Below are 14,577 nucleotides of genomic sequence, written 5' to 3'. Positions count from 1 at the left end.
TGATTCCTGCCTGTGGAAGCAGCAGCGGCAGCGCGGTGCTGCGGATATGCTCGCTGCTCTCGCAAGGACTTAGTATCTCTATGGGCAGACTTCCTGAAATGTGGTAAGGTAGGGTTTCCCGGGAGCAAGGGTTGCAAGGAGGGAGGTCAGACAGAAACTTTCTTAATACAAGCAGTTCGGGGTCAACCGCTGTGCATGCGAGGTGTTACAGAGCTTCTGGTGACAAAAAATACTTCCTATGCTTTTTGCATTGAGGAGGGTGGAGCTGCTGCTGGACAGGACAGGTCTGCGAGCCTCCAAAAGCCTTGGGGATGCCGGCAGTATCTGTTCCGATGCACTCCCACACTCTGTGGGAATGGACTAGGACGGTCTGGCCTCTTCCGTGTGTCACCTCCAGCTGCCCTGTACCTCCACTACAGGGTTTCAGCGCTTGTCCGAGCCTGTGTAAGGAGCTGTCTTCTTGAATATCTGCCCACTGTTGCTCTTCTAAGAAGCTAGGCTCCCTTTCCCTCTGGGAACGTATTCCTAGCTTTAAATAACTTGTCAAAGACTTGGCGACCCTCTGAGAAAATGTGGTGTGTGAACTGGGGGGAGCGGGCAGGAATTACGGAGTCCTTAGTTATGACAGATTGGGTTTGCTCATGCAACTAGTTGGCTTTCTGACCAACCTGTAGCAACAGGAGTTGGTAACTGCCGTTGTGGGCCTTCTTGCTGCTCAGGGACACAGTGATGGTGCTGCCCCCACTCTGTTATCAGTATCCCTCCATGCTGCAGCGTAGCTGGTGTAACACTCTGTTCTGAGGAGTAACTCACACCCCACAACCTCTCTTCTAAGTGGTATTAGAGTGCTTTCAGGCTTCTGGAGCACAAGTGGGGTCCTGTCCTGTTTAGTGCTTTAAGGTATTTGAGAAGTGTATTATCTAGGAGCAGAAATACCTCTTCTGCCTTAGCTGTAGTCGGGTAACGTCCTCCTCACTGGGAAGTTTCTCACCTTCTCACTTTTTTTTTTTCTTTTTCACCAGCAACATCGGTGTGAGTCAGGTCTAGCACTTGTAGTGCTGTCATGTTCTAGCCACTTGGCAGCACAAGTCCTGTGTAAAGGGGGGAGGAAAAAGGGACTAAGTTGAGTGATTTGTAGACTCGGGGGCAGTTCTGTGCTTGACCTGGAAATGGTACTGGGACAAAGAGCCTTGTAGAAGAAAAGGATTTCCAGTAGGAAAAAAGCAGCATTTTTTTTTTCCTAGCTGAATTAGCAGAACCCCCCCCCCCCCACAATGTCTGATCCTTTTGATGGAAAGTTTCCAGCAGCTCTGCTGTGCAGGGATTGTCCCTTCTTGTACTTAATACCTGAAGTACTGGCAAGAAAAGAGAGAAGACTTCTTTCCCACCTCTAGTAAAACTTCAGAGAACAAAGAAGTGTTCCTAACTTTAAGGTGATGGTAAATTTTGACTGGATTGTTTACTGAGTGGGCTGGAGAATAAATGTGATAAGTGGAGGTAAATAGAGCATTTTAGGTGGTTAGCCTGTCTGTTGGACTTAATCTCTGGTGGTGGCTCATTAATCTCTTGAAAGGCTGGCTCACTAATCAGCTAACAATGTGTGGATAGCTCCAATAGCTGGGTAACAGGGGAAGGTCAGTACTCAAGTCTGACTCAGGCTTAAAGCTCTGCAGCTGCTCTGTATTGATTCTTGAATAGGGGCTGTGCTTGTCTGCTCCCTTGGCCTCTCCAGGGGACTTTTTGGACTCCAGTGCAGATTGGTACAGCACGAGAAGTTTGGGTCAGTCTCTTGCTTCTAAGTGTTTGAGTTAGTTGGCTTTTGTAAGAGCTACTGTCCATAGCCAGACCTATACCAAGACATCCCTCTAGCAGAGGGATAGTGCTGACCCATCGCTATGAGCTGGATGGCTTCCTTGCTCTGTTTTTTTGTTACCCACACTAAACAAATGCTTCCTGAACTCTTCTACAAGACAAATGTCCTTCTCACCTCTGCTGTCTGAATTCTCTGGGAAGAGAGGTGCAGAAGTGAGGGAGTTTGTCTGCCCTTAAAGCAGTGTTTCAAACTCCACTGCCACAGATGTGCAGCCTGACCTCTGCCATCGCTGCTCTGTGTTCTTTAAAGCATGCTTTCCTTGTTTTTCAGTGCATTATGAGTAAGGACATTGTTTTATCCTGAGCCATAGGAACATGGAAGACTGGAATGTTGCCTGCATATCTCCTGCTGAATTTTATGATTCAAATGTAGGAATAATCTGGTGGTTTTGACAAAGTTAGATAAGGGTATAGTCTCTTAAGCCTTTGGTTGCTGTTTAAGAACAGTGGCTGATCAGTGGGTCATGGGAAAGGGAGGAAAAGTTTTTGTGCTGTCTTAAAGGATCTCAGTGTTATAGAAGCCATCTAAGTATCAAGTATTTTGCATCTGATGAAGAGAGTTATGAAATGGCTTCTTCATCCTGACCTGTAAGAGAAGACTGTTTTAGAAGCCAGGGAGCCTTGATTTCTGAGCAGCATCTAACCTCTTAACAGAAGCAGACATCTCTGGCTGTATACTTAACTTTTATAGTGATTCTGCAACAAACTTAAAACATTCAAGTTGTAGAATCTTGTCTCTGAAATATTTCAGTGTTGGCCAGACCTTTCTGTAAAGATCCCTATGGATCTAATTGCATACTTTATTTTGTCCTGATGTCTGACCACCATCAGCTTTTTCAGGGCTTTAGTTACTCTTGTTTCTTGGTGGTTGTTCTGTGCTCAGTCTCACAAATACGAAGGCTGCTACTGCTGAACTTAAGCAGAACTGACCCCATTCTCTTGACATCAGCTGAGAAGAAAGAACATGCAGGATGAAAGAATCCCTCAGGATGCAAGGCACAGTCCAGTGCAGAGTGAGCTGTAAAACTGAGATCTTGCTCTCTTACAGAGTTTTTTGAAGGCACATAATCTAATTGAGATCTGCTGTTCAGTGTTGAGGGCCTACCCTCCTCTCAGCAGAGGAAGGTGAGAGCAATGGAGAAGTATCAGTGTGGGTTTCTCTCCTCCCTTTTTTAAAAAGAAAAGGAGGTTCTGCTTGCATGTGCCTCTGGTTCACCAGTTTGTCACTTTTAATACTGAATCTTCTCTGTGCACAGGGACAAGCAGATTTTGACACCAAGAAAATGGGCATTGCTAATGGCTTACCAGGACTGGAGCAAAAGGTGAAAAGTAGATGGCATTCTAGGCAAACTAGACAACTGAACTGAGTTTCAAGGCTATTTTACATGTAGTATATCAAGCAGAGCGGATATGGAATACCAGGCTTGAGATGCGTAGGCTGAATTTGTGAGCTGGTGGACATAGACTTTAAAACCCTAGCTGCAAAATTCTGGGTGCTTACTGAGAATTACTGTTTGCCTGTGATGGTGTACCCCTTGTTCATCTGGTTCCAGGCTACAGTACTGTGGTGAACCCTTAGGCTTGTATTATCACCTAATCAAGTATAAATGCTTGGGTGTGCTTGCTGGAGTGCTGTAACTTAGCACTCATATTGTGGGAGGGAGCCTGGCAGCTCTCAGAAAGAATATTCTGAGACTCTGGAGCTCTACTTCCAGCCTCCTTGGTTGCTAGTTTAATTATTGCTCTTAACTTCATCCACCCACAAATGAAACCGTTCTGCAGTATAATCTGAAAGTTTAAAATAGATCTGCCTGAGCTTCTCCAAACCTCTCCCTTGCTTGTTTAAATGAGAACTGTTAGACCAGCTTGATATACTGAGAGTCTACCCCCAGCTTGCTTTAAGAACAATCTTGGGGAGGCTGAGAGCAACAAAGTCAGGAACTGAAATTGGCAAACTTCTGAAACAATGTCAATATGGATGAGTCGAAAAAAAATCTACAGGAACAAGTTTGGCAGAATTGCAGAATAGTTGCTCTTGAAAGAGAGCTCTGGAGATCACCTAGTTCAACCCCTATGCTCAAAGCAGGGTCACCTAGAACAGACTGTCCGGTTGGGTTTTGAATATCTCCAAGGATGGAGACTCCACAACCTCTCTGGGCAACCTGTTCTGGTGTTTGATCATTCTCACAGGAAAAAAGTGTGGTTTCCCCCTTCCCTTTCCTTTCCCACCCTCTGTTTAAGTGGAATTTCCTGTATTTCAGTTTGTACTCATCGCCTCTTGTCCTGACCCCGGATACCACTTAGAGTCTGGCTTCGTTTTCTTTACACTTTCCCAACAGGTATTTATACATGTTGGTAAGACCCCTGTCAGTCTTCTCTCCTCCAGGCTGAACAATCCCAGCTCTTTCAGTCTCTCCTCATGTGACATTTGCTCCAATCCCTTTATCATCTTTGTGGCCCTTTGCTCGACTTGCTCCAATATGTCCCTATTTATCTTATACTGGGGACATCAGCACTGGACACTACTTCTCGTGTGCCCTTACCAGTGCTGAGTGGAGGGGAAGATTCACCTCCCTCAACCTCCTGGGAGTACTTCTCCTAATGCAGCCCAGGATGCTGTCTTCCTTCTTTGCTGCGAGGGTGCATTGCTGGCCCATGTTCAACTTGTCCACCAGGACCCATAGATCTCTCTGCAAAGGTGCTTTCCAGATTATTGGCCCCCAGGATGCACTGGTGCATGGGGTTATTCCTGCTCAGGTTCAGGACTCTCCACTTCCCTTTGTTGGACTTGATGAGGTTTCTCTCTGCCCCTCTCTCCAGCCTGTTGAGGTCCCTCTGAATGGCAGCACAGCCATCTGGTGTGTCAGCCACTCCTGGTTCTGTTTTATCTGCAGACTTGCTGAGGGCGCACTCTGTTACATCATCCAGGTCACTGATGAAGATGGTCAACAGTATTGACCCCTGGGGTACTCTACGAGTGACCAGCCTCCCACTGGACTCTGAGATCACAAACCTCTGAGCCCAGCTTTTCAGCTAGTTTTCAGTCCACCTCACCATCCACTTATATAGCTTGTACTTCATCAGCTTGTCTGTGAGGATGTTGCAGGAGACAGTGTTGAAAGCCTTAATGAAGTCAAGATAAGCAACAAACAGTGCTCTCCCCTTAGCCACTGAGACAGTCTTCCCTTTGTAAAAGGCTCTCGGGTTCGTTAAGCATGATTTCCCCTTCATAGATCCATGCTGACTATTTCCAGTCACCTACACGTCCTTCATGCGTTTGTAAATGGTTTCCAAGGGAATTTGCTCCATCACCTTGAGGGATTGAGGTGAGGTTGACCAGCCTGTAGTTCCCCAGATCCTCCTTGCCCTTTTTTGAAGACAGGAATGATACTTGCTCTCTTCCAGTCCTCAGGAACCTCTCCCAGTTGCAGTGACCTTTCAAAGACAGTTGAGTGTCCTTGCACTGACTTTGGCCAGCTCCCTCAACACTCATGGGTGCAGCCCATGAGATCTCGTGAACTTGTGTATGTCCAGTTTAAATGTTCCCTAACCTGATCATCTTCTACCAAAGATAAGTCTTCCCTGCTTTAGACTTCCTCACTGGTCTCAGGGGCCTGGGGGATTGCTGAAGGCAGGTCTCACCAGTAAAGACCAAGGCGAAGAAGTACCTTTACCTTAGCTTCAGTACCAGTACCTCAGCTTCTTCTGTGTCCTTTGTCACCAGATCCTCTGCCCCATTCAGTACACTTCAGAGTCCTCCTTTTGTTCCTGATGCACCTGTAGAAACCTGCCTTTGTTGCTCTACTCTAGAGCAACACTAGATGGGCTTCCACTTTCCTAAACATATGCCTGCCTGGTCAGGCAGTGTCTCTGTATTCCTCCTGGGTCACCTGTCCCTGCTTCCACTTCTCCTAACTTGAGCTTAGTCTTGTACTTTGAACATCAGTTTTAGATGGCTGTTTAAAAGAACTGTTGTTTCTTCTCCCGTTGCACTGTGTGCATGAGGCAGCTCTTCTCTAGTCTTCTAGTTAAAAGGACTGACTCAAACCTGGCATGGTTTTCAGCTTGCCAACAGTAGTCTACCCACAGTCAAGCTGCTGGCTAAATCCTGTTTCCTGTCTTTCATAATGCTGGTAATTAAAACTGCTTTCTCTAGCTATTTCATCTCCTTTAAACTAACATTATCACTTGGGTAGATTAATACTGTGGTATCTTGTTGAAAGGACAAAATTCCTTTCTCCTTTATAGCCAGCCTGGGTCGTGATAGTATAGAAGGACATGCAGCAGAGTGTAGTGTACTTGCTTACATTTACCTTCCTTTATAGAAACAGGATTTTATTGGTAGGGGTGCTCTAATGGTGTCTTGCAATGCAAGTGCTTCAATATTGCAGTAAAATTGTGCTTGGTGTTCTATTTGTGGTCCTCAACTTTCCAGTACAGTGAGGTTTCTCTGCAGTTGGCAATTCCCATCTCCTCTGTACAAGAGGAAGAATAATTAACACTTAACTTGGTCAGACACATCAACACAGCTGTCTTAGTGCTATTACTTTTTTAACTTTACCGTCTGGTAAAACTGAATATAGTAATAATACTGTAATACAGTAAAAGCTGTGTGGGTCTTATTTCAACTTAACTGTTGGAGGTAGGGCTATCCTTTGAGTTTGATTTCAGTGTTGCACAGCTTTTATAATCTCTTCAATAGGGTGCTTCAGATTTAATCAAACAGATTATTGAAAACATACATAAAAATATATGTAAAAGAACTTGGTTCTTGCCTTCAACTGGATTTTAGAAGGCTTAGTCTTAGAGACAACTTGCTGATAACCACTGAGAAAGTCATGCTGGGTGGTTGAAAGGAGTCTTTCAGGACTCATGCTGGAACTCATCAAATCTGCTGGAGCTGCTAGATGTTCTGAGATCTCTCTGAGCTCCTTGATGGGGAGAGTCTAGTACAGAGGATAAACAGGCTGATTCAGAGGCTCTCACTTCACTGCTATGTGAGCCCATCATTGCCAACAGCTGCCTTAAAGGTTTGTAATAAGCCTCAAGTAATATTGTTGTACTAATCCATGACTGGAGAGGCAGAGGATGAAAAGGCCTAGGCCTTCCTATTGACCTGCTATGTGATCTAGGAGACTTCAGTTCTTAAATTAGCCTGCAAGCCATTGTTCTGGTGTCTTCTATCGTTGTGGGCTACTTCTGTGAAATCTCAGGTAAATCATCTAGCCACTCAAATGTGAAACTAGCCACTTTCTTCTTGATCTGGATGGAAGAAGGTGGTTTCTGTATAAAATAGGTCAGGAAAGCAGACAGGAGCTCTTATGGTGCAGTGAGATTAAACTCAATACTGCTACATGGAAATGTACTTACAGTCTCAAGGACACAATTTAGATGGTGCAACTTACATGTACTTTCAGTCTGCAGGAGACAGTACACTGATTAAAAATGGCATTTGACCTTGTGTATTCCTCTCTCTGCAGAGAACAATCAGTAAGATAAATGCTTAGCCATACCGACTCTTTGAGCTGTGGCTAACTTGACTGCCTGATCTGGGGTTTCGGTATAGCTGAGGCTCCAAGCTGTTGTCTGGGAAAGCTGCTCTAGTCACTAGGGTGAAAAGGGGCAAAAAAATCTGAACTCAGGCTTGAAAGTGGTGGCAGCTGCAATCCTGAGAAAAAAGCTAGTAAGTCTCTTAGCACAGTTGAAAAACTGTGGGGAACCTGTTTCTGTTCCAGTTACTAGGGGCAGTAATTGACAGCAAGCTAGTTGCTAGCAACACTTCAGTGACAAACTAAAGACAGAAAGCCAAACCAGTGAGTTACAGCTGTTTAAATGAGTTAGCATTCTCGATGCCAGGCCAACCCAAAGAATTTATTGACAGAGCTAATTCTTGGGACCTGTTTTATTTCCTAAATTGAGAGGGGGTGGAAAGAGGAGCTGTATTTAGCTGCAGGTACCACATAGTACCACAGCTCTTTTGTTTTGTTTTAACTGAATATTTCACAGAAACCATAAAGTATCTGTTTGAATAGGCATATGGGTGATGAGGGCCTTGTTGAAATAGTTGTGAAAATAAAAGCAATAATCCAGAGTTCATATAACAGACAAAGAAGGAGCTCAGTAGAGCCTCCCATTAGAAAGGTCCTCAAACTGTAAGTTCTTTTAGTGATGCAAGTCTTACAGCCACACTGATGGCTTCCATACTGTTTCCTCCATGAAGCAGTAAGCAGTAGGTGAGGACTTACTCTGAAAGAAAGTGGTAGTGTCTTTCTCTAACTTCTAAAGACGGACTTCTGATGGGACTCAGGTTTGCATCCTCTTAAGTAGAAGAGAACTAACTAGTGAAGGAAGCAAAGGGGCCAAGAAACCTGTGTAGCATTCTGTTCTCCAGAAAAATGAACTAAATGTAAATAGCAACTGGCTTTACCTGTTACTAGATGATGCTCCTCAAATTAAGAAGGCAGGTCCTACTGTGAAGACTGTAATCCCTCTGAAGATCAACGTGTCTGTCTTGGAAGGAAATTGTTGTAGTGGTCTATAGTCTTATAAGTGATGGATGGTTTGTAGGATTAAAGCATATGCTTTAATCTTGGTTCTCATTCTTGTTCTGTGCTCTAGCGCCCAAACTTAAAAGTCTGGAAAAACAAGCTCTGCTTAAACCACCCTAACATTGCAAATCTGATAAGAGTAGCTAGTGGCCTCTCAAAGAGAAAATACTAGTAAGGGACAAAGCTTATCTTTGACACATCTAGCAAGAAAGCTGTTACTACACTGGTTCAATGCCCCGTCCTCATGGGAAAGTGCTGCTTTACACTCCTTGAATGGAATTTCCTGAATCCTCCTTAAAGGCTTCCCAGGGTCTAAAAATCTGACTTAAAGTCTGACTGCATAGTCTGCCTCACTTCTTCCAGTGAGTTTGAGTAATAGGACCTGTTCCTCAAAAATGAAGTAAGCTATAGTGCAGGTCTTGCTGAAGGACAGAGAAGCTTTCTCCACTCTGACATTGCATGCAATAGAGCTGTCTTTTGCTAGCTCTATGGTGAAAGCACTGACACAGGTGAGTATGGTAAGTGATAGATTACCATAGGCAATATTCAAATGCATGCTTCTCTGGGTAGAACTGGCAGCTTTGTTGTGGCTTTCAGATGCTAGTGTGAGGCCAACTGGAAGTTAAAATCTTGGATACTGACAATACAAAGCTATATTTCAGATTGTCACCAAGAAACCCCCCTGGAAAGCTTTAATCAATACCACTTATTGTCAGGGGCCAGTACAGGCTCTTCAGGATTTATGTGTTGACTTTGTTTGCTGACCTGCTCACTCCTGGATCAATGTGCTTCATTTGAAGCCATGTGTGCTAAACATCTGTATGTACCACAGTGGCTGTCAGGAGTGTAGGCTGTATAAATAAAGGGTCTTCCTGTAGCAGACTTGGTCTGTAGGATCTCTTCCTTTGTTTCTTCCCTCTATCAGTCTCTCTAGATGAGTTATTTTCCATGCTATGAGGAAATACTGCAGGACTTTTCCCCACTTGCCCCCCTTAAAGGAGAGAGTAAAGTGGTCATACTGCATTTTTGTTTCTGATGGATAAACACTTGATAAAGTTTCCTTCTTCTATTGGAGCAAATGCCATCTTGCTGGAAGCTGCCTTGTTTATCAGCAAACATGATAGAGGAGTATTCCTTAAAAGCACCTGGGTAAACTAACTCTGAGAGCTCTTCCAAGAGCACAGTCTTCCAACTCTTCCCAGGTTTGAGATGAAAACATTAGTTCTCTCCTTTGATTATCTCTGCCTCCTCTGCTTGTGCAGTAAGGACTCTGCAGTCTGACTTGCCCTCCTGAAACTGCCACTGATTTTGTGTGTGTAGCCTATATCATAATGCAATACAGAAGTGCGTTCTTGTTTGTTAAACAAAGTCACCAGATACTAGAGTATGTCCTGGTCTTCTTTCTGTCATCTTCACTTTTCTTCCCCTCCCCTTGTTCTGAAACCTCTTTGTCTGTTCAGGTTAAACGTTACTCTTTGCTCTCAGGAGCATCTAAGCCAGATCAGCACTTTGGTGACACTGGATACCCAGGTAAAGGTTAAAATATATGACCCAGTTAAATCTACTTCTCCTACTAGAGCATGAGCAGGAAAAACTGATGCAGGGTATGTCTGCAGTGCTTTGACACAAAGCTGTATGGCTCCAGGAGAAAGCAATTTAGTTTGGCCTGGCTTAACAAACTGTTCCATCTGTAGTCAGATATAAATCTGCCTTCTTGGATTGGGGATGACTTCTAGTCATACACTATATTCACAAAGGGCTCCTGCTCATGGTCTGGATCCTGGCTGCTGCTTTGCTATTTAGAGGGTCAGAGCTCAGGTTCTAAAAACAAAGTTTTAAACAAAGCACTGCGTATGTTAGACTTGCTCCTTAACAAGGTGCTTTTTAGCATTTTAAAATGGATTATGTTGTTCCTGTGCATGCAGCTGTGGAATGCTCCTGATGGCAATTCAGTTCTTGTAGTGAACAATATTCTTGTAACAAACTCCTTGCAGATGGACGTAAAACTTGCAGAGCTAGAGGACAGTAATTAGAGGCTTGATTCAAAAGCCCTGCATTTTTTTATCACGAATGACAGAAGCTACATATTTTCAGAAATGCTTAGAAATCTTTGTGCTTTGAAGAAAGAATGGAGTAGGGTCCAGATTTTTTTTTTTTCCCTTCTACTGAATACTGCAGAAGAAAGAGGACAAGTTTGCTGTGCTAAAGGATGCAAATCCAAGTCTGCCCCAGTATTGAAAGCTCACTTGCCTTCCACAGCTCACAAACACTTCTCTGCTCTTTCTACAGCTGTTAACTAATCTCACTGGACAGTTGCCAGGATAGCTTCTTGCTTTTTGAAGTTAGATAAGCTTTTTGCAGGGACTCTAGTGTTCTGTAAACATATCTGGAAGCTAACCTTGGATCTGGAACTTTTTCTTGCAGTAAAGCAGTTAATCTTGTGGATGTGTTGGAATATCTTTTTGCATTTTAAGGTAACATGCCATGGTAAAGGAGCTATAAGATGAAGCAAACACCCCATTCCTCCTCTGACTTTTACTTCTGTTAAAAGAATATAGAGAAGCACATGCCAGGTTAATGATAGAGTTTATAAGTCAAAGGCAGCATGTTTTATCTCTTTCTATTTTTCCTAATCAATGCCTGCTCCAATAACTTAACCCACTTCCTCTGCCAAGTGCCCAGCTTCTAGAAGTCTTTTGGCCTTTGTGCACAAAGTAGCTCAGTAATACTGCTGATTCCTAATACTGAGAGACTGTTCTACCTGCTGTTAAAACATGTATTAGAGGCCACTCATTATACTCTCTTTTAGAGTATAACCTGAACTACATTTAGCTTTGAGTGGTATTGTGCAGTTCCCCCTTTCAGACTGAGAAAAGAGGCAGGCCTCTTAGACTTGGTGAGAAGATGGACACAATAGCCAGGCTGTGTGAACAGGTGGTCTGATTAGTACTTGACACCCTCCTGTGACACTGCTGCATGCAGAGGATGGCTGAAACTGAGCCATAGTTGTAGCTGAGTCCCTGAAGACTTTTGCAACAGGGCTAGGAGATGGGTTGTTGCTTTTGCTGAAAACCTGCTGTTTGCAGGAAACACTTCTGTGCTCTCATTCTTGCTCTGGTTAGCTTAACTGTGATGACTTATGGGAAAACAAACCACAAAGTAAAATAATGCATCCTATAAATCTTGGCTGTTAGCCTGAGGGAAGAGGTGGGAATCCCCTGAGCTGCATGTGAAGGCTTGGAATATGCTTGTCTGTCATGTAGTGCCTCTCTGAAGCCAGTTCCAATGTTTCTCTGAGCCAAATGGGCTGTAGTGCAAGGAAACACTGATCAAAGTATGGTACCCTTGTGAGCAAGACTGCTTCCAGGTCTCAAGTGGCACCAAGTTGTATGCCATTAAGATCAGCTCTACATCTGAAATCCCTGTGTTTTCAGGGATCCTGAGGTAACCGTCTCTGGGCAGCTCTGACCTACAGAGCAGAAATACTGGAGTTAGTGATGAACTGCAGAGCAAGGGCGTGAGACTCATGGCTTGGCAACATGCTTGTACTCTGATACCTATTTGAAATATCCTGAGAGCAAATTGATAGTCTTCATCTAGTCAGACTAGTCAGAAAGTGACTTTCCAGTTGTCTGAGCAGAACCTGTGTTGCTGCTGGAAGTGCAGAAGTGATGCTTGGACCAGGCATGATCTGCATGTTGCACTGGAATCAGGGGGCTTTCAGTCCAGCAGTGCAAGGCCCACAGACGTGCCATATGATACCCTTTAGAGCAGAAAAGTAAAAATCCATGCTTGATGCTGAACCCTTGGCATCTTTACTCCTTCACTGACATCCTTCCATGTAAAAGCAAGAAGACTTGCTTCTGATTTGAGCTTAGTCTTTCTTGTTCTTAAAATAGCTTCAGCCTTGCTCTCTGATTCTAACTGATTAGTACAGTGGGAAATGTAGACACCTTCTGAGGGTTTAAGCTTGCCCCTTGTGAGTATGCCTGCACATACTATACTCTCCTTTCTGCTACTGGAGAAACCTGTCAGGAGCTGGTGTACATCTAATCACTTTCCCTTTCTTTGGAGGGTAAGTCCAGCTTCAGAAGTTAGTTCTCACAGCTCTTGTCAAACTGCTATTTAGCAAAGTTCTGATTATGGGTCAACGTAGAAATGATGTGCTACTTCTCTCCTGGGAATGAATAGGGCTTTCTGATTTTTCAGCTAAATGTTGTTTGTTCCCTTACCTGCTGAGCAAGACTCTCTTCTCTCCCTGTGCCCAGAGCACTTCTACTTCTCTGCAGTCTGATTAGGTATAGGCATACCCTGGAGATATTGTGCGTTTGGTTCCAGACCACCGCAATACAGCAAATATTGCAATAAAGCGAATCACATGAATGTTTTGGTTTCCCAGTGCATATAAAAGTTGTATTTATACTATACTGTAGTCTATTAAGTGTGCAATAGCATTATGTCTAAAAGAACAAGGTACATGCCTTAATTAAAAAATACTTTATCAATAAAAAATGCTAACCATCACTTGAGCCTTCAGTGAGTCATAATCTCTTTGATGGAGGGTCTTGCCTCGATGTTGATGGCTGCTGACTGATCAGGGTGGTGGTTGCTGAAGGTTGGGGTGGCTGTGGCAATTTATTAAAATAAGACAACAGTGAAGTTTGCTGCATCGATTGACTCTTCCTTTCACGAAGGCATTCTCTGTAGTGTGCGATGCTGTTTGATAACATTTTATTCACAATAGAACTTCTTTCAAAATTGGAGTCAATCCTCTCAAACTCTGCTGCTGCTTTATCAACTAAGTTCATGTAATAGCCGAAATCCTTTGTTGTCATTTCAACAATGTTCACAGCATCTTAACCAGCAGTAGATTCCACCTCAAGAAACCACTTTCTTTGCTCATCCATAAGAAGCAACTCCTCATCCATTAAAGTGTTATCATCAGATTGGAGCAAGTCAGTCACATCTTCAGGCTCTAATTCTAGTTCTGTTGCTATTTCCACCACATCTGCAGTTACTTCCTCCACTGAAGTCTTGAATCCCTCGAAGTCATCCATGAGGGTTGGAATCAACTTCTTCCAAACTCCTGTTAATGTTGATATCTTGACCTCCTCCCATGAATCATGGCATCTAGAATGGTGAATCCTTTCCAGAAGGTTTTCGATTTACTTTGTCCAGATCCATCAGAGGAATCACTATGTATGGCAGCTATAGCCTTACGAAATGTATTTCTTAAATAATAAGACTTGAAAGTCAAAATTACTCCTTGATCCATGGGCTGCAGAATGGATGTTGTGTTAGCAGGCATGAAAACAGCATTAATTTCATATGTCTCCATCAGAACTCTTGGGTGACCAAGTGCATTGTCAATGAGCAGTAATATTTTGAAAGGAATCTTTTTTTTCTGGGCAGTAGGTCTCAACAGTGGGCTTAAAATATTCAGTAAACCATGTTGTAAACAGATGTGCTGTCATGCAGGCTTTGTTGTTCCATTTATAGAGCACAGGCAGAGTAGATTTAGCATAATTCTTAAGGGCCTTAGGATTTTCGGAATGGTAAATGAGCATTGGCTTCAACCAGCTGCCTTAGCCCCTAACAAGAGTCAGCCTATCTTTTGAAGCTTTGAAGCCAGGCATGGACTTCTCCTCTCTAGCTATGTAAATTCTAGATGATATCTTCTTCCAGTAGAAGGCTGTTTTGTCTACACTGAAAATCTGTTGTTTAACATAGCCACCTTTGTCAATTCTCTTAGCTAGATCTTCTGGATAACTTGCTGCAGCTTCTGCCTCAGCACTTGCTGCTTCATCTTGCACTTTTATGTTATGGAGACGGCTTCTTTCCTGAAACCTCATGAACCAACCTCTGCTAGCTCCAAACTTTTCTTCTGCAGCTTCCTCACCTCTCTCAGCCTTCACAGAGTTGAAGAGAGTTAGGGCCTTACTCTGGCTGAGGCTTTGGCTTAAGGGAATGGTGTGGCTGGTTTGATCTTCTCTCCAGACCACTCAAACTTTCTCCATATCAGCAAGAAGGCTGTTTTGCTTTCTGATCGTTCGTGTGTTCACTGGAGTAGCACTTTGAATTTCCTTCAAGACCTTTTCCTTTGCATTCACACCTTGGCTAACTGTTTGGCACAAGAGGCCTAGCTTTCGGCCTGTCT

General features: G+C 43.6%; 1 protein-coding gene across 2 annotated transcripts in view; it reads left to right on the top strand.

Moving 5' to 3' along the window:
• The window catches only part of SNX30 (sorting nexin family member 30), a 59,351-nt gene that overhangs the window by 491 nt on the left and 44,283 nt on the right, over positions 1 to 14,577 (top strand). The gene's annotated exons all lie outside the window — the stretch shown is intronic.

This window comes from Apteryx mantelli, chromosome Z (assembly GCF_036417845.1).
Source record: "Apteryx mantelli isolate bAptMan1 chromosome Z, bAptMan1.hap1, whole genome shotgun sequence".
Lineage (NCBI taxonomy): Eukaryota > Metazoa > Chordata > Aves > Apterygiformes > Apterygidae > Apteryx > Apteryx mantelli.
Note: the sequence above shows the minus strand (reverse complement) of the source record. Positions and strands in the feature narration are given on the sequence as shown.